At 35.0% G+C, this 20613-nt stretch overlaps 1 protein-coding gene across 9 annotated transcripts in view; it reads right to left on the reverse strand.

Moving 5' to 3' along the window:
- DLG1 (discs large MAGUK scaffold protein 1) overlaps positions 1 to 20613 on the reverse strand; it is a 288677-nt gene that overhangs the window by 227642 nt on the left and 40422 nt on the right. The gene's annotated exons all lie outside the window — the stretch shown is intronic.

A 20613-nucleotide genomic window follows, 5' to 3' on the forward strand; every position in this document is an offset into this window, starting at 1 on the left:
TTACATTTTGCTGTAATTAAGAATACTAAAATGCTACTCTGTCAAATAAGATGTTGAATAATTAAAATTAAAACTAATGTTAAATCAAATCTATATTCATTATTGATCAAACTATACTAACTTGACTGATTTCAATTAACTACAGAATTTCAGCTTTCACAGTTGAACAGAGCCAATCAAAAAAAAAAAAAAAACAGACAAAAACAAAAAACCAAATTCAACTGTGACTATATACAATTTCAAATAATGGGGCAAATCTGTATGCTGCAAACTGTACCATGAAACCTCAATGTATATGCCCAAAATAGAGACTGTGATAGTCCAACTACAGGAGCATCAACAAATTAGTGTGATTTGCTTCATCATATGGCTATTACTTATAAAGCGGTTCTAAAAGGAAATCTAGCACCATCTCAATCACCCCAATATGAATACAAGAAAGAAATGTAGCCCTGCTAAAATGATACTGTTCATGGTAACAACAACAACAAAAAAAGCTATTATTTTAGGAAAAGTTAGAACTGGGCTCATTATTACTTAGGTTTTATAGCTATATATTTAGATGTTTAAAAACTGCTTTTAAAAATTTAGGGCTTCCCTGGTGGCACAGTGGTTGAGAGTCCGCCTGCCGATGAAGGGGACACGGGTTCGTGCCCCAGTCCGGGAGGATCCCGCATGCCGCGGAGCGGCTGGGCCCGTGAGCCATGGCCGCTGAGCCTGCGCGTCCCGAGCCTGTGCTCCGCAGCGGGAGAGGCCACGGCAGTGAGAGGCCCACGTACCGCAAAAAAAAAAAAAAAAATTTAAACTCATGGAATAAGCAAAACTTTGTTATCATGCATCTGAAACTCTAACCTAGTAAATCTAAATCTTTAGTGTTCATCAGAATCTAGTGCATTTGTTAGAAACACAAATTGCAGGCATTTCATGAATATTTGTTGAATGAATGACAGCAAATCATCTTTCATGGTTCTCATTTAAATCCAAATGATACGCAATGCACCAATGATACTAAAATCACCACCTATGTTAAAAAACAACAACATGAAAACCTTTGTGTCAAATTAAACATCTTTTTAAGAAGTGTCTCAATAGACATATAAAAAGCATGTGACAAACTCCAACATCCATTCACAATAAAAATTCTCTCAACAAACTTGGAAAATAAAGAAAATTCCTCAACCTGATAAAGGGCGCCTATAGAAAACCTACATCTAACACCATACTTAATGGTGAAAGGCTGAATGTTTTCTCCTTAAGGTCCTTAAAACAAGGAAAAAATGTACAATTTAGTCACTCCTAATCAAAACTGTATTGGAGTTTCCAGCCAGTGCAATCAGGCAAGAAACAAAAGGTATCTGGACTGGAAAGGAAGGAGTAAAACTGCTTTATTTGCAAATGCCATGATCCTATATGTAGAAAATCCTAAGGAGTCCCCCCCCATCCCCCCCACAAAACCTATTAGAACTAATAAAGTTCAGTAAGGATGTAGAATACATCAGCAATATATGAAAATTAATGTAACTTTATATACAGTGAACAATCTGAAAATGAAATTAAGAACATAATTCCTTTTACATTAACATAAAAAGGCACTAAATATTCAGAAAAAAATTTAATAAAAGTACAATACGCATACACTGAAAATTACAAAACATTATTAATGTAAACTAAAGAAGATTTAAATAAATAAACATTCCATATTCACAGATTGGAAAAACTACCATGTATAGGTAGCAACTATGATTTTTCAACTTCTATTCAAAGATTTTAAGTATTGGATTAAAATAATTTATTAAAAATTTGTTCAATATACTCAACCATAAAGTGAAAATTATAACTTAAGAGTATGATATTTGGGAAACATCATACTTATATAACCATTTAAATAGTTATCATAACTTTAACAAGCCATAACTCTTATGCAGTTTGCAGCTACTTCTTTATATTTGAAGAGATAAACCCATCACACATCAGAGGCAGAGCTCTGATAAGCTATTACTGTGGTAAACACATTTCCCTTCCCATAAAACTTCTCTGAAACCATATCTTAGCTGGGTGTCCCCCCACCAAAAAAATAAATAAATAAAAGCAGAGAGGCTCTGGCTGAGGGTCAATGAGTTCCATCATATGTTCTTATACATCCTCCTGAACCAATCAACGCACAGGTCTTTAAGTATTCCTAGAGTACCAGAGATCATGTTTTGAATAGTGGTTCCCTAATGGTGACCTATCTGAATAAGATTCCCAGGTATTCAGTCTAATTCAAGCCTAAGAATCTTTATTTTTAACAAGCTCTCTATGTGATTCTAATATACAGATAGGCTTACAAATACAGGTGATCCAATTAATAAAAGAAAAGCACAGTTCTCAAAGTGAACCGAGTCCAAAATTTCAACACGGAATACTTTCCTCAGAGAGGATGAAATGGATGAAACAAGGAAAAAAAAGTATAGCAGACGAAATTAGGAGTACAGTCTTTACTGACTAAAGATCTTACATTTGGAAATAATAAATGTTTAATCATAATCAATCCCATGTTGTCTGAATAAATGATTATACATTATTGTGATAAAAATCTTTAACTGCCATTATAACACACACAAATAGACATACACTTTTAAAGAAAATGTAATGCCACAGAAAGCTATTCCAACCTGTATTTTCTAAAAGGAAAAAAATTGAAATTGGAGTAACAAAGAGGATTATGTGTTTATGTGTGCATGCCCCTCAATTACGTTTATAAGAAGTTACATATGCACCTAGAAAAATTAGTAGAACATACCAAAATGTTAACAGCGGTAGATATGGAGCCTGAATTTAGAGATGAGCCTTATGTACATTGTTATCTATTTCTGTAGTTTTCAATGAAAATACATTACTTTTATATCTCCTTTATTGCCAAAGAGCAAGAATGTTATTTTTTTAAGGCAACTATTGAAAAAGAAGTTCATATTCCAGAGTAGGCCATCTTAAATCTATAACAAAGTGAAATAGGATCTAAATAAATAAAATAGGAAAAACTGTGTCAGGCCACAAAGGAGTAACTGGTACAGAACTTACTCTTTTGCTTTAAAAAACTGGAAAACTAGGGGAAAAATACATGCAGTAACAGTTTACAGACACTGGAACAACAAGCGGTACAGGATTGTGATACCTGAGAGAAAGAAAACAAATGAGATGAACAATACCATCTTTCTGGCTTTCTGCCTGGAGGCAAATTTGAGAACCTGGCACACAATGGGGAAATTCAAGCAAACACAGCCATCTCACGGAACTGAAGAGATCAAGACTGGTTGAAGACATCAACACTGGTTTTCAGGGAGTCTAAAGCAGTTGGAATTTGCAAAACAGATTATCAGAAAGGAGGGAGCTAAGCAGAGAAAGAGCTCCAGAAATCTGTAGAGGGAGTGCCCTTGAGATTCTGGTCTGAATGTTAATCTACTTGATAACGTGAAACTCCACAAGGCCAAGAACTGTCAGGGAGGTGTTCAGATCTATATAGGCAGAGAAGAGAGACCTCAATGAACACCTGGAGTAATCAGTATACACTCCTAGACAGTCAAGCCTTAGTAGTAAACCTAAGAAGAGGCTAGTGGAGACCCAGCCTAAAAAAAGCCTAAAAAGAAGCCTTGAAAATTATCAACCTTATGTGCAAAAGACCTAGCTGCCCATGAAAAAATATGGACACTCTTTAGCGAAAACAATATGGAGCAACACTCAACAACATTCACAATGTCTGGCATATAGTGAAACACGCCAAGACATACAAATCAGCAGAAAATTGTGACCCATTACAGGAGGAAAATCAGTCCATGGGAGCATATATAGAAATATCAGATGATGGAATTAGCAGACAAAACTTTGAAACACTTTCATAAAATTATATATATATGTTCAAGGATTTAAAGGAAAACATGAACATGACACAAACAGATGCACTAAAGATGTATCAAATGGAACTTACAGTGATGAAAAATGTAATATCTGAAATGAAAAATCCACTAGATGAGATTAATAGCAGATAAGACACCAATGAAATCTTATTCAGTGATAAAAAGAATGTGCCATCATGTGCCAAGCATGAAAAGACATGGAGAAACCTTAAATGCATATTATAATGTGAAAGAAACCAAACTTAAAAGGCTATATACCACATAAGTTCAACTATATGACATTCTGGAAAAAGCAAAACTATGGAGGCAGAAAAAGATCAGTAGTTGCCAGGGGTGCACAGGGGGGAAGGAGAGATGAACAGGTGGAGCACTGGGGATTTTTAAGGAAATAAAACTATTCTGTATGATAACGTAGTGGTAGATACATGTCACTATATATTTTCAAACCCACAGAATATACAGCATACACAGTGAACCTTAATGTAAACAATGGACATTAGTTAATATTGTATCAATATTGGCTCATTAACTGGAACTCTGCATTTTCTCAATTTTTCTGTAAACCTGAAACTGCTCTAAAATATTAAGTCTATTAATCTGAAAAGAAAAAGATAATTTTCTGTTTAAAGAAAAAATAATAAATAGCTTATAGGGTTTACGATACATGTAGAAGATGTATGATAACAGCAGCACAAATGAAAGGAGGAGGAAATGGAAGTGCATTGTTGCAAGATTTTAACATTATATGTCAAGTGCTATAATATTTGAAGGTAAACTATGATAACTTAAAGATGCATATATTGGGCTTCCCTGGTGGCGCAGTGGGTGAGAGTCCGCCTGCCGATGCAGGGGACACGGGTTCGTTCTCCGGTCTGGGAAGATCCCACATACCGCGGAGCGGCTGGGTCCGTGCGCCATGGCCGCTGAGCCTGCGCATCCGGAGCCTGTGCTCCACAACGGGAGAGGCCACAGCAGTGAGAAGCCCGCGTACCGCCAAAAAAAAAAAAAAAAAAAAAAAAAAGATGCATATATTGTGTATCTCAGACTCTGGGACCTGGAACAACAACTAAAACAATAAAGCAAAGAGGTATAGCTATTGTAATAAACCAATAGCTGAAGATAAAATGGAATCATAAAAGATACCCAATTACTACAAAGCAAGGTAGTAAAAGGAAAAAACAAAGAACAGATGGGACAAATATTAAACAAACAACAAGATGACAGATTTAAACCCAACTATACTGATAATTACATTAAATGCAAATTGTCTAAATGTGCCCATCAAATGGGGCATTCAAAGCCATGTGTCTGATCCCCAAATTATATTTTTAAAATATCAGACTGCCAAAATTATAAATATTACGTTTTTATTTACATATCACAAAATTTCTAATTCATTGAGTAATTTTATTTTCCACATAGATTTGTAAACTAAGCAAAGTAAACAATTACAGAGTGATAAGCACTGAAAAGGAAACAGTGTGTGGTCAAGGGGGAACAGGGAAGATTTAAGTTAGTCAGAGAAGGCCTCTTTGAGATGTGTCATTTAGGCTGAACCCTAAAAGATTTGAAGAAGGTTGATATGTAAAAATCAAGAAGAGGGGCTTTCAGGCAGTAGGAGTACCTGATCCAAAAGTATTGGAATTTTAGGATCTGAAAGAAGACTAGTATAACTAGAGGAGACTCAACCAGGAGAAGGGTAGCTTAAATCAGAAAGGTGGCCAGAGTCTAGCTGAGGTAGGATCTAATATTCCAGAATGAGCGTATTCTAACTGGATTTTATTCTAACTGGAACCGTGAGCCATTCAGAGGATTTTAAACAAGGAAGAGATGAGACTCTGATTTAGATATTTTTTCCCCATTCTGGTTTATGTGGAGAATAGGTTATATATCTAGGCAACAGAGGAAAGAGAGATCAACTACTAGGAACTTGGGTCCAAGTAAGAAATTACAATGAATTACAGAAGGATGCCAACAGTGTTGATAAGAAGAAGGGTTATGGTTCTATCTTGAAGATGCTGGAAGTTCTAGCCAGTGCAATAAGGCAAATGAAAGGAAATAAAGACATAGAGATTAGAAAGGAAGAAATTAAAAACTCCCAATTTTCAGACGGTCTACATTAAAAAATCTCAAGGAACCTACAAAGAAACTCCTACAACTAGTAAGTGAGTTCAGCAAGGTCACAGGGTACAAGACAAAAATACAAAAGTAAACCATATTTTTATACATTAGCAACAAACACATGACTATCAAAAGATTTGCCACGAAAAGCATGACTCATGAAAGGATATGTTAATAGACAGGACTTCATCAAAATTAAAAACCTTTGCTCCATGAAAGACCCTAATAAGAGGATGAAAAGACAAGCTACAGACTGAAAGAAAATATCTGCACGTGACATATCTGACAAAGGACTAGTATACTAGATTATGTAAAGAACTCTCAAAATCCAACAACAACAAAAGTCAATTAGAATATGGGCAAAAGACATGAACAGGTATACAAGAAGGATATACAGATGGCAAATAAGGACATGAAAAGATATTCAACATCACTAGCCATTAGGAAAATGTAAATCAAAACCACAATGAGATATCACTACATACCTATGAAAAGGGCTAAAATAAAAATTATTGACAACACCAAATGTTGTCAAAGATGCAAAGAAATTGGATCAATCACACATTGCTGATAAGAATGTAAAAACGGTACAACCATTGTGGAAAGCAGTTTAGCAGTTTCTTTAAAAAATAAATATGCAACAACCATATGACCCAGCAATTTGCACTCCTGGGTAATTTATCCCAGAGAAATGAATACTTATGTTCACACAAAAACTGTACACAAATGTTTAATAGCAGCTTTACTTGTAATAGTCAAAAACTGGAAAATCCAGATGTCCTTCAACAGGTGAATGGTGATCAGTCATACAGCCATATCATGGGAATAGTACCCAGCAACAGCAAAAAACCAAATTACTGATATAAACAACAATCATTTTCTGGATGAATCTACAGAAAATTACAGAGTTAAAAAAGAAAAGCCAATCCCAAAAGGTTACATACTTATGATTCCATTTATATAAAATTCTTTAAATAACAAAATTACAGAAATGGAATATTGATTAGTAGTTCCTGTGAATTAAGAGGGTGATGGGGTGCAAGGAAAGTAGGTGTGGCTAGAAAAAAGCAGTATAAGGGATCTCTGTGGTGATGGAAATGTTCTGGATCTTGACTATATTAATGTTAATATCCTGGATAGTGACACTGTACCACAGTTACCTTTGGAGGAAATTGGGTAAAGGGCACATGAGATCTCTATACTATTTTTTACATACATACATGAATCTACAATTATCACAAAAAGCTTAATTTTAAAAAAATGGAAACTTCTGAACACAAATTAGTCTCAGGAATCCAAATTCCAAAGAGATGAACCTTTTCTAGAGAAGGCAGACACTTAACCTAAACGGAGTTTTGAGCAAGTTTTGACCCAGGTGGGCAAAGGACTGGGTGTGATCAAGGTTAAGGAACTCTGCTGGGATAAGCAGTGGAGTTTTTAATCACATGTGGGTTGGCATGTCAAGTTGGAATGTGGAGGAACCTGAAATGGAGAGCTTGTTGTCCCCACACACTGGATCACCCTCATGGGACATTTACTGAGAATACTGAAGTGTAGGAGGCTGAGAATTGGGCTGGAAAAGCAGTGAAACATTTCTACAGTGTCACAGTTCTTAGGTCTTAAAGTCCTACTGGTGGAAAGGGAAAGGTACAGAACTGATCTCATCCTTATGGTATTTGAAAATTGAAGTGAGCTGAAAGTAACTAATGTAGCAACCTAGCTCTAAACAAACTACTCCTAATTGATTAGTTTCATTCCAGCTTCTTACAAGGAAAATAACATTGGTTCAGTCTCAATAGTTCTTTCACACATTACTTAAAGCACACAACAAAAAAATTTCAAGATCTGGGAAGAATCAGAAAAACATGAAAAATAAGAGAACAACAATCAAAAGTAGACCCATAGCAGAACCACAGAAGACACAGATGTCAGAACTAGAAGAAAAGGAGTTTAAAATGGCAACTTTAAATATATAAAATATATTAAATACAAATGATCCCACTGTTCTGCCGGGTCCTCCAACTTTCTCCAATCTCTCAGTCACGACAAAGACTACTAATTGATGACAGCACTCTTTCCTTCAACCTGCTATTAGACTTCTTAGCAAAGACCTCTAAACACCCAACATCAACCAAAGCTGGCATCAGAAAAAAAAAAACCTATCTGATTTAGTCAAAATGTAGGTTGCCTTAGTCACAGGGTTCATGAAGAAATGTAAAGATGTCACTTTGTAATGGAGAGGTGGACAAGTCAAACTTAGTAAGTAGGTGAAAATGTGTCTTAGATTCCACCCTCCCACCTTGTCCTATTAAACAAACACTTTCTGGTAAGGACTCTACAAGATGAATTTAAAACTCTAACTCCCAGGTATATATGCCCAAGAGTAATAAATGCTTATGTCCACAAAAGACTTCCACAAAAATGTTCAAAGCAGCTTTATTCATGACAGCCCCAAACTGGAAACAACCCAAATTCCAACAACAGCAGAATAAAGTTGTGGTGTAGTCATACAATGGAATACTACACATCAATAAAAAGGGACAAACTACTGACACACACTGAGACACACATGCTGAGTAAAAGAAACTGGAAGTGACCATATACACTGTATGACTACATTTGTAAGAAGTTCAAAGCTAATCTACAGTGATATAGGTCAGAAAAATGATTACTTCTGGGGAGGCCAAAATGTTTTAGGAAGAACAAAAGGGAGTATTCTGGGGTACTGAAAATGTTTTATATTTTTACATAGGTAGTGGTCACAGTTATAAAAAGACACTGAAGTGCCTACATAGATTTGTGCATTTTACAAAAAGAAAGTCATAATGATAACGATGATAATGAGGTTGTGAAGCAGGATACTTGCTAATGTCTGATAAACAGCAATCTCTGGGAATTACTAGAAGATGTTAGCACACTACTGAACTGGGAAGAACAGTGTTGATGAAAGCATATTTTCCTTTATTGCATGTTAACTTTATTTAAACTACTCCTGGCATTTTGTTTGTGTGTCCTTTATAAATGCCCATTCTGAATTATCTTTTTAGATACTTATCTTCAACACCAGACCCCAAGTTCATCTGGGGCAAGGGTCAGAAAACATTCTCTATAAAGGGCCAGATAGTAAATATTTTCAGTTTTGCAGGTCATATGGTTTCTGCTGCAACTACTCAAACTCTGCCACTGTAGCACGAAAGCAGCCATGACATTAAGTAAATGACTACGGTCTGATTTGGCTAACTGGCTGACCCGATCTAGAGCAAGAACTATACTAATCATCTTTGTTTTTCCATTTCTATCTTATATACAGGAGATTACTTCATATACAATAGGTACTCAGTAAAACAAAGCTGAAGGTAATCTTAAAAATTATCTCTTCTAATCCCTTCATTTTACAGTGAAAAATCTGAAATCCAGAGGTTAAAATTTTGGTCAACATCACCACTGTTTAGGCAGGGCTTCCTTTTAGTAAACATATGAAGATCTTACATCCCTATTTAATATTGATCAGAATTTCAAATCAATTACATAACTTAAGGTATTAAAACAATTTTTACTTTAGAAAAATATCTTTACCTGTAGAACTTTTTAGTTTGCTTATAAGCTATCAATACAAGCTCTGAATCGCACAACCATACGGAATCAATCAAGTGACCACTTAAAGCTCACCATGTAAAATAAGAAGCTAAGACTTTTGTTCCAAGATCCAAGTTTTTCTAAAAGCCAAAAAATGATGACAATGAACATATTTAATGGGAGTTAGCACTGAGTAATAAACATAATTTAACAATTATGTTATCAGAATATTTTATATAGTTATACTCCAATCTAATTGTATACTCCAATCTAATACTTTAAAAAAAGTTATCCTAGTAGACGTTACTGAACATTTTTACATGGCAGTAAAACAACTAGGCAACAGTAGAGGGCAGCATTTCTATATATTATTAAAATTCAACTTTCTAAAATCTAAAAAACCTGAAATCTCTGTACGAGGATTTTCTTTAAAAAGGTCTCACACGCATTTCAAAGCTGCTGGCTAATATACAATTTTCATACAACCCAGCACAACTAAAAGTGTCCTGACATATAAATACGAACATTTAAATCAAAGACATTTCTATTCATAATTCTCAAACTGAAAAGCCAAAACAATTCAACATTTCTCTGGTGATTTATTACCTACCATTATCAGTTATCTACTTGAATAGTTGTTGAGTATCCACTGGAATCACAAGTAAATATCTTTTCCCACATATGGACAATCCTTTTTCTTTATCCATATAAGATGGTTACATACCAATCACCAAAAGAAGAATATATAGTCATAAACTTTTGGCAATCAGAGATTCAGGGAGCTGTCTCCAAAGACAGGCACTAGCATAACTCTAAAATCCAAAATAAAAGCAGCAAAAGAAGAGGTAGATAAAGCAGAAACAGGCATGTGTAGAAGTATCTTTAAATCTCATCCTTTTTCATTTTCCTTTTATTCCTAATGCCGGTTTGCCTAAATATACAGCTGTACCTAAACCATCCACCACCCTTAATAAAGAAAGAGAACCAGTACACTAGTCATAAAAGGCAGGGAACAAGAATTATAAAAGAGGGAACACCAACAGTGTAAAGGCAGAGAGAATGATTCAGAAAAGATTGTTCTGTCCAACGAGAAGGCTATATATTTTATTACTACTTAATAAAAATTATTAAAAATATCTGTTAACATTATTATTAAAGTCTTACTATGTGGTAGTCATCATTTCACACACTTGACAGTAATTATTAGCTCAATTAATCTTTAATAACCATGTAAACTAGGTGCCATTATTTCCCCTATTTTAGAGATGCGGAAACAAAACACAGAAGGAATAAATGACTTGTCCAGGAATCAAGGGTTGAGACTAGAACCTCAAAGGTCTCCAGAGCTTGAGCTCTTAACTATTATTCTTTATTCTCTGTCCAGACTAAACTGCACAATTTCAGTTGAGTGACTGCTGCCGAATGCAGACTATAAGGAATTTTAAAAAGTGAGAGACTGACAAAATAAGAGAAACAGAAGCCTTAGTTATCCTCATTCATTTGAAAGTCCAATTGTAAAAGGATAAGCAGAAATAGATAGTACTTGAAAGCAACCTCTATTTTTCCAATGCAGTAGGTCCCAAATAAGGTAAACCCAGGGTGAACACTGACTGGATATTAAAAGTTAACAAAAAGTGAAACAGTCAAGAAACTCAATCATTATGGATAAGATCAAAAGCTATAATGAACCTTTCCACATGTAAATGCAGAACCAGTTCAGTGAAAACACACTTAATATAAAATAGGGTACTTTAACTGGAAAAATAATCTGAAGGTAATTAAAGTTTAGAAATCGTGGCAATATTTATCAAAACATTAAAAATGTTCATACCGGGCTTCCCTGGTGGCGCAGTGGTTAAGAGTGCGTCTGCCAATGCAGGAGACATGTGTTCAAGCCCTGGCCTGGGAAGATTCCACGGGCTGCAGAGCAGCTAAGTCCACGCACCACAGCTACTGAGCCTGTGCTCTAGAGCCCGCAATCCACGACTGCCGAAGCTCACACGCCTAGAGCCCGTGCTCCACAACAAGAGAAGCCACCGCAATGAGAAGCCCGCGCACCACAGCGAAGAGTGACCCCCGCCCACCGCAACTAGAGAAGGCCCACGTGCAGCAACAAAGATGCAACGCAGCCATAAATAAATAATTAAATTAACTTTTTAAAACATGTTCATACCTTCTATACTGAAATTCGTCACCTAAAGAATAATGGCTATGCTCAGAGACTAAGCATCGAGTACATCATTTTCAGAGAAAAAAACAGAATCCAAATGTTGACTAAGTTATAAAACATCCAAACAGTGGAGTCATTTAAAATGCTATAAGGTGATAACGTGTAAGGATTTTCAAAACATATTAAATACAAATGATCCCACTGCTCTACCAAGGCGCTCACCCTTCTCCAATCCCTCAGCCCTGGCAAAGCCTATGAATTGACGACAGCACTTTTCCTTCAACCTGTTAGAATTCTCAACACAGCCCTCTAGGCATCCAACACAGAACGGAAATAAACTTCTTTCACTTAGTCAAAAGGCAACTTTAGTTGACTGGTAAACTTTGGCAAAACTTATTAAACAGGTAAAATGTGTCTTTGATTAAACAAAAATCAACTGATAAGAACTCTTAAGAGATGAATTTAAAATCCTGCTCCCCAGGCTAGGGAATCAAAAAGACTATTGTCTACCCTTGTGTTGGCAGTTTATACTATTAGTTGGTTTATACTATTAGTACAGTCATTCCTCTGTATCCACAGATACAGAACCTGAGACTACGGAGGGCTGACTGTACATACTTAAAGGTTGTTCCCAATACCAAAACACTTTCTCAGACTAGATAAGTTGACTGTAAAATCTATATGGATAAACAAACAAGAAAGAATCACCCTTTTTGTTAATAAAAAATTCAAAAACAGAGAAGCAAAGAGAAAGAATAATTATATTAGATGTTAAGGCATACTAGAAAGCTTCAGTAAGTAAAATGCCATCAAGTTGGTTCTTAAATGGACAAACCAGTGAAACAATTCAATGTCCAGAACAGACCTAAATACATATGGAAATTTACTTGTCAAAAAGTGGCATCTCAATCAAGTGGGGGCATATATGAACTTTTTAATAAATGACACTGGCACAAATGGGTAGCCATGTGGAAAACTATTACACCAGTTCCACAACCAACACTACAGATCAAGATAATCTTTCAATGGTCCTAAGACTTAACAATGAAATCCTGGGCTTCCCTGGTGGCGCAGTGGTTGAGAGTCTGCCTGCCGATGCAGGGGACACGGGTTCGTGCCCCGGTCTGGGAAGATCCCACATGCCGCGGAGCGGCTGGGCCCGTGAGCCTTGGCCGCTGAGCCTGCGCGTCCGGAGCCTGTGCTCCGCAACGGGAGAGGCCACAACAGTGAGAGGCCCGCGTACCACAAAAAAATTAAAAAAAAAAAAAAATGAAATCTTATATAAAGCACCAAAAGAACACTTGGGTGAATTTTTTATAACACCTGGGTGGAATTCCTTATAACTCTGGAATATGAATGTGGAAGGTCTTGCTATGACCTCAAAATTCAGGAGAGAAGAGGGGAGGGGAGAGGGGAGGGGAGAACTAATAATAACACCATGACAAAGTGTGGGGAAAAAATCTGCAACTCATCAGGGACAAAGGTTAAGCTCCCTGTTATTATATAAAGAGCTCCTAGAAACTGAGAAGAAAAAGACCAACTCAGAAGGGAAAAAGTATGAAATATAATAAACCTTGCTTAAATATATGAGAAATGCAAATTAAAACTACATTTATATACCATTTCTCACCCAAGAAATTGGCAAAAATACAAAAATTTGAAAATACATTCTGTCGACAAAGTTGCAGGGAAACAATCACTCTCATACATTGCTGGTGGGAATGCAAAATGACACAACTCCAGTGGAGGAGAATCTGGCAGTAGATACCTAAATTACAGCACATTTACTCTCTAAACCAGCAATCCTACATGATACAGATATACATGCACAAATATAAAATGACACACATACAAAGTTTTTTCATTGAAAAAAAAATTGTTTATAATAAGAGGTTAGAGAGAACTTTAGTGCTTAGCAAAAATATATTTATAACTTTGAAAATTTGGAATTTTTCATGATATTCAGTGCTAGGTATGTATCCAACTTTCATCTTTCTCCAATTAGAACCAGCTGTTACAGGTCATTTATTTAAAAGACCATGTTTGGTTAAGGAAGCTGATATCACACAACTAAACATTATTTTTCTGAAAAATGAATGAGAAAAAGTTATGTATACTAAAATGGAGAGCCCTTCAGGATATTATAAGTAAAACCAGCAAGGGACAAAAGATTATATAAATATAAAACACGTTATCTGTTGTATAGGGAAACGGAGAAATAAAACATTCTTAATTCCTGTATATGCATAAACACTGAAAAATATAGAAACAAACAAAAAATAGTTCCCTATGGGGACCAGCGTGAGAAGGCACAGAAGTGAGATATAACTACATAATTTTTTAAAATGATTTTTGATTCCTGAGTTTATTTTGAATAATATGTGAGTTTATTACCCACTCAAAAAAATGTATAAAAAATTCAAGAATAAATAAGTGAATGGTTGGCTGGTGTATGGAAATTGTTTTTACAATCAATAATCTAAGTCTACTTAAATTAATTAAAATTTAGTTCCTCTGTCAAACTGGCCATGTTTTATGTGTCAGTGGATAGGACAGAACAGATACACAACATCTCCATCACTGCATCAAGTTCTACTGGACAGTACTTAACTTGTTAGTCAACATTTTGCAGTCTAGAGATGGAAGTAAGCCCTGTAAAATAAAAAAGGATCTGACTCTCCCAAATTAAGTATAAGCAAGAAAAAAAATTATATATACAACCATTCAAAAAAAGTCAGTCAAATATTTAAGTGAATAGTAGACAAGTAAGTATCAAGACAAGATGATGTGGTCCAATATATACACTACCAAATGTAAAATAGATAGCTAGTGGGAAGCAGCCACATAGCACAGGGAGATCAGCTCGGTGCTTTGTGACCACCTAGAGGGGTGGGATAGGGAGGGTGGGAGGGAGACGCAAGAGGGAGGGGATATGGGGATAGATGTGTATGTATAGCTGATTCACTCTGATATAAAGCAGAAACTAACACACCATTGCAAAGCAATTATACTCCAATAAAGATGTTAAAAAAAAAAAAAAGATGATGTGGTCCATCCCCACCATAAACTAAGAAAGAGGTGGAAAACACTGGGAAGATGGGCCGTTTTCTGGATCCTTTTGAATTCATAATAAATATAGAAAGATAAATAAATTTTAGTGACAATTTTCCAGGATGTCAACATACAACCACATTCAAAAGAGGGCTTAAAATGCATTACAAAGTAAAAATATTCATTTATTTTTTTTAATCCACAAGTTTGGAACATCTGTGCCAAAGCCTCATTCATTCAACAATTATTTACTGAGTATCCACTATATGTAGATACTCAGACACTTGGTCAGGCCTCGGGAATACCATGAGAATAAAAGTCTTATTTTATAAAGTTTATAGTTCAGTGGAAGAAACATACACTAATAAAGAATCACACAAATACATAATACACTGTGTGCTAAAAGGAAAGGAAAGTATACTTATAGAAGTTATCAATAAAAGAACCTTATTTAATCTTGGGCCTCAAGGAAGGCTTCCCTGAGGAAATAATCTATAAGCTGGAATCTGAAGGGTTAGTAAGATTTGGGGGCAAGGACTTGCAAACAAAGGAAATCATTATGCATGAAGATCTCAAAGAAGAAGGAACCACCTCACAAGAGCTGGGGGAAAAAAAAAAGACCTGTTAATAAAAACAATGAAAACCTGGTCTGCAGCTCCTAAAACATTTGTATTGCCAGTCCCTTAACTGGAAGAGACTCCCCAAGACTGCACAGACTTCAAATATTGCCCTAACAGAATTTAATATGGACTCCAAGTTTTGGCAAACAAGTTGAATAACAAAAATAATAACAACTGGTACTGAGTGCAAGAGAATCTCCTGAAATATGGACACTCTTTTCCACCTAATGAGCTTAATCAAGAACACACGAGAAAATTTTTTTCTTTTCAGGTCTTTCTCCTGCCACCTAAACTTCTGCTAAATGACCCTAAAATGAATAGAGAGAGAGAGAGAAAACATCCCTTTTCTACTTGATGAACAAACAGTATAACAAAAGATGGAGAAAGACATGATTCTACTGCAAGAAATTCTAATACGAAAGTTATGCAACTCCCTTTCTCAGAAGTTAATAGACAGATGGGAAACCTCTATACTAAAGAATATGAATGCCTTTAGCTGAAGCTGCACAGTGCTTATCACTAACAAAAGAAAACACACCGTATACAATACTCCCAAATCACTCTTGTTGGACTTCGTATACTTTGAGTTAATTTTCCCATAGTGATAGTGAGTCTGACAAAACTACACATCTCTTCCTGGCCCTCTAACAATATTAATTCCACCTCAACTGACATACATTTACAAAGGAGCTAATTAAGAACAGAAGGATTTACAAACACAAAAACAAATATCTCTTAGACATTATGTGGAAAAGCACAAAATAAAATATTGTATCCAAGCTGAGTAAATTACATAAAGATCTATGTATGTATACTAACAATAAAGAAATACTGCACAAGAGAAATGCTCACTAGGATCTTTTCCCCTGCAAAATACGTAAATTCAGAACAATTATTTTCAAAAATTCAGACTGAAGAGGAAATACATTTTCATTTCCCACTAAGAGGCAAAACAAACATTACATGTGTTTAAAATGTATTAATCAGAAAAGGAACTAGAGCTATTTATAACTGCATTAATACTACTGTAAATGGAGGCCAAAATTTGGCTGTTCAGCAACAGTGATGATTTAGTCATCACATCTCACAACCCAGTCATTTGCAAACATTTTAAAGTAACAGTCTTCATTGTGAAGAACATATAGTTATGGGGTGGGGGGGAAGCCCAGAAAACTAATCATCATTGCTTTAGCTCAACCCACATGCCTGTTCTTAAGGGTATCCATGGTAGCAGTGATGCAACATGCCTACCTAGCTCACCATGCCTACACAAGTGGGAGAGAGGGGAGGCGGATGATGAAAAAAATTTCACTTGGAAAGGTGTTTTAGTATTAACATGATAGAATTACATCAACTATACTGTCAGACGTTAAAAATATATGTAAAACCATGAAGCTCTCTAAAGATCAGAAAAGCGAGAAAAGACTCGAGGGGGAGAAAACATTGCAGCACTTCAGTTGAAAAGAAAATTAAGATTTTTGCTCTTCCTGCTATAGCTATTGGTTAAATACGTTCCAAGGGTTTACTTCTAATAATAAAAGAAATCATTTTAATTTAGCTCTTTCAAAAGTAGCTACAAATAATATTTTAGGCTTCCTAATTTCCAACCTACATCTTTTCTATTTTTGCTTTAACAGTTACATAATAAAAACTTATTAAAACTTTAGATATTGATTCCATACAAATTTTTTTGACAATGGTAGCTCTCTTTTGCTTAAAAAGGATCAAATGCAAAATATTTTAATCTATCAAAAAGGACAGGGGAGAGAGAAGATAGATCATTTCAAATAACCTTGCTATAATATTAGAAATAAAAACTAAAGTGAATGAAGTGATAAAAGGTAAAAATCACAGAGAGAACCAACCACTGACAACCATGAAAAGAACTTAGAGAAGGGGAAAAAAAAAACAAACCAAACTAACTAGACTAAACCTGTGTCCCAGGCTTACTGCCCTTTAAACATTCTGTAAGAATATTTTGATAAGACAGTTTTACACAGAGGTACATGGAAGACATCCCTGATAAACAGAATGGGACCAGATAATGGGTATGTTAGTATCTGATGAAAACTCTTACTGTTTGAATTATAATTTTGAACAAAAAGCAAACAAAACTAATTTAGATCAATTTTCTTGCTTTTCCTCTTGTGAAAAATAATTCACTACATAAAAATAGACTACTTTCAGGATTCACAAATTTACTGATTCTTTTATTACTGAACATAATTTAAAAATCTCAACAATTCTGTCTAACACTGTGTCATAAGTTTATAAAAATAAAACCCCCAAAATAAATTATTCCATATTTTACAAACCAATGTATAAATTTTAAATGTAAGCATCTTGAATCTTACACAATCACACAATGTCCACAAACTGGTGCTCAGGAATAAAAGAAACCAAACTCAGAGCTTAAGTGAAGCATGTTGCACTTTGAGGATGAGCATAACAGACTGTAAAACAAATAACTTCAAGGAGTTCTTACACAAGTTTAACCATTTTAAATCCAATCAACATCTTTCTAATGGCAACACAATCAGAACTTCACTATTCTTCTTAAAAAAAAATTAACTATATTTGCAATAAATAAATGGGAGAGTCCAGAAAATGTTCTCAAAATGAGTTATACTTTCAACCAGTATGACATATGGGGACAGAAAATAAAGTAGAGGGGGAGAACTTTGAGCATATATTTAGAAGATTTAAATATAATCAGGGCCCTATAAACCTTTGCTGTTGGGAGAAATGCTTCCTGTAAATCTCAAGGAAAAAAATATCCATTCAATATACTATTTTTAGCTATCTGAAACACATTTCAGAATATTACCTTTCCTAAAGGATATATACTAAGCATCAAATGGATTCAAATATCTATTTTCAAATATATAACAATGGTTACACTTTATTTTTTAAATATATTATAAACAAAAAGGTCTCTCACACTCTGTCACTAACAAAAGTAGAAAGCATACTATATCTTACCTTTGTGGTTACAATGCACAGGCAATCCATTACTCTACCATTACAATATTTAATACATAAAGCAGTTTACTGCAAACTATTTTAAGTTGCCTATATGAATAAAAAGTAAAAATAAAGTTGTGAGATAAAACCACTGATGAAAAGTTATAACTGTGACAAGATCTCTCCAGGATCCATTCTTAGAGGTAGCAATTTTTCTACTACCTGAAATACAGGAAACCAGAATGTGTCACGTGCCCTACAATCTTCTTTATGTAATCTGTATCTGAAGAACTTGAAATTATCCCACAAAACACTGTGGAAGAGGTCAGGGTTTATTCCACAAGAGTTCACTGCTGCTTCAGATGCTGTTTCATTAATCCCTCTTTTAAAGATATGAGGTTGACAGGGAGTCATCTAATGAAATGTTCCACAAAAAGGTTTCCCCGATATAAATTTAAAACTCCTTCTCCTTGTTTGCTACAGTATGGATTTTCAAAAAATAACTACCAAAAGAAAAAAAAATCACTAAAAAAAAAAAAAAATGCAAGCAAACATTTCTTCCACTAAACCATTTCAGCAACTGCAGCTTGCAAAGTAATGACTTTCTCAGACAGTAATGAATGGAATATTCCATGTGGTATTTTTGAGAAGGGGAGAGAGAAGAACAAAATGCAATAATTTAAAATATTATCTCTAAAACTTACCTTTTCTCCCTTTATTAAAAAATGGTAATAATAACATTTTACCAATTAAGTCAGATTTTAACTTTAGTGCCCTATTAAATCTATTTCACTTAACCCCTTAAAAAAAAGTACACCACCACAAAAAGATAACTGTAACTATGTACCATTTCAAACTCTTCAAGACTTCATTTTTAACCCAGAAGTAGCCTAACTTTGTGAATTCATGTCTTGTCCTCAAAATCATTGAAAATAGAACCAGACAGGCTGACAGGACAAGGCATAGGGCTGCAACTGGCTTTCAGTCTCATAACCTTGCAGGCATGCTCCCCTGTAAAAATGTGTAATAAGGAAGATCATTACCTGCAATTTCTGTCCACAAGGTTTCCTCATAGTCTACAGGTATTATAAACTGCCTCAAATTCAAACAAGTGAACTGTTCCCATTTTCTTCTTATACCTCACTCCTATTCCTAATGTTTCAAATGTCATGGACTGCGTCAGCAACTTTAACACTAAACCGAGTTTCACTATAAAGGGTTATGCAAGAGTTAATACATGTATATCACTTAGTACCTGTCACATTATTATTATTATTATTACTATTTTTGATCAGCTATCAGGTGATAGCCTTTTGTCTCAAGTCTAATATATACCTAAGACAGATCCAGTGGGATCTTACCTTAAACAGAGTTTAATGGGAGTGTTGTAAGGATTAAAAAATAAATGCACAGCACTTAAGATAATGCCAACCTCGTTAAGTGCACAACACAAGCCAGTTACAGCTATCTATCTATATACATACATATGTAGCTATAAGGCTTGAAGGGGGGCAGGAGTAAATTTCACTATTGGTCAACATATCCTTTCCTCCATGCAGAACAGACAGCCTGGGAAATACATGCTCAGTTTGAGACTGAGAGTACCCCCTTCTTCCCACCTACCCCAACCACTGTTTCCTCCCGACACGAGAGTCAAGTCCACTCAAGGCTCATGATCCCTTAAAATAAAGTTTATCATTTTTAGAAAGAATACTGAAAACAGTGTAGGTAATATCTAAGTACTGACTAGGCACTGCATTCTATGAGGGAAAATAAAGAGGTATGTGAAACTCTTTAGTTGGTTTCTCCCTTAGTGTTCTGTGTTTATGTGTAATTTTTATTATCTAAAATAGTCTACCCTAGAGAGAGAAGGCATTCCTAAGTCTGGCAGACCTCATAACACTGGAGATTGAAAATCACTATAGCAACAGTCAGAGTGTTTCAGCCCATTAACAGATTTGAAACTGTTTAACTTTTAAGTAGTCATATTCTTAGGTGAATACAGATGAAATAATCAAATATCTACTTTAAACAGACTCAACATATAAATATTTAACAACATATTATTAAAATAATGCATCTAAAATATTACTTTATTCTACTCACATTCAGAAAACAATTATAGTCAAACTTCACATTCACCTTAAATGTTAGGGTCGTCATTATAACTACAGCCACTTTTTGAATTAACTCATATCTCAAACATCATTTTCATTTC

The sequence above is a fragment of the Mesoplodon mirus genome, assembly GCF_964341445.2.
Source record: "Mesoplodon mirus genome assembly, chromosome: 6".
NCBI lineage: Eukaryota > Metazoa > Chordata > Mammalia > Artiodactyla > Ziphiidae > Mesoplodon > Mesoplodon mirus.